Raw genomic sequence first — 1202 nt, forward strand, 5'->3', positions numbered from 1 at the left:
AATATTGATAATGGTAATATTGATAGTAATAATAACAAAGAATGATCATACAGCAATTTGAATATAAAACAATTTGTCCTGCATACGTAATCACTAGAATTTCAATGTATATGTTAAAAACATAATAGTAAAAATCACAAAAAATTGTATCGATAAACTGAATTTAAAGGAAATGTTAAATAATACATAAACATATTCTGACGATTATAAGTATCTTTAAAGTTAGCGAAAGTGGGCGGGCCACGATGACCGCCAACCAGAATACACAAATTTCTCTTTTTAGACTCATGCAACGGCCTGATGGTCTAGGGGTATGATTCTCGCTTAGGGTGCGAGAGGTCCCGGGTTCAAATCCCGTCAGGCCCTCCTTTAGCAGAGCCATGAAGAAAATAAGTAACGAAAATACCTTGTATCTGCAAATGTTAACGCTTGCTAAAGAGAAATTTAATTAATTAAATTCACGAGCATCTTATCTCTCTGTCTGTAATATTCCGTTGCCAGTCGTCTACCATCGCAAAAGAAACCCTTACACCGGCTTTTCACATTTAAAATACCATGGCAAGGCAAATCAAAGGAAATCATGAGTCATGGTTCGCCACCTCAGTTTAGCATTAATAACGGGAGTGTCGGCTTCAGACGAGTTGATTCAGTTTCTTTCGGACTGAGGCAAAAATGGAGCTAAACTATTTTGCCTTAGTTACCGCAAGACAACCGTAGCGTGAGCACCAAATAATTGGAACAGCCGTTGTGTGAGCACCATGCAAGAAGGGTTCCTGATAAATTTGGTGCGAGAGCGCCCTGTAATATGTAATTCCTGAGACCGTAGCCACCGAGATCGTGATGCCATAGCTTCTTTGTAGAAAGAGGTTGCTAGCAGCAGCAGTTAATAACAGGTAATTGTTTTTCTCTCATTGTAATAAGTACAAGCCAATAACCATGAAACTACATTCCTAGATCATTCGAGAGCTCCACATGGGAAACAAAATGTTTCTTCAACATACCACAAACACTCATAGCTTTTACTGTAGCCATCGTGCTTCTTGTTGCTGTCAGTTTGGATGATGGGAATAGCATCATGGACATCACCACTTGCATTAGAATTTAGATTGTTTACATGAATGAAATTATGTACATAAATGTTTTTCACCAGTGCTTCATGTATTTCAGCGCTGGTTTCCATTGATGTCTGAAGTACACCAATT

General features: G+C 38.2%; 1 non-coding gene across 1 annotated transcript; it reads left to right on the forward strand.

Annotated features, from left to right (window-relative positions):
- The first annotated feature begins 294 nt into the window (after positions 1 to 294).
- Positions 295 to 365, forward strand: Trnap-agg. The gene has a single exon. It is a non-coding gene; the product is annotated as a tRNA-Pro (tRNA).
- The last annotated feature ends 837 nt before the right edge of the window (positions 366 to 1202 follow it).

Source organism: Penaeus chinensis, chromosome 2 (genome assembly GCF_019202785.1).
Source record: "Penaeus chinensis breed Huanghai No. 1 chromosome 2, ASM1920278v2, whole genome shotgun sequence".
Classification (NCBI taxonomy): Eukaryota; Metazoa; Arthropoda; class Malacostraca; order Decapoda; family Penaeidae; genus Penaeus; species Penaeus chinensis.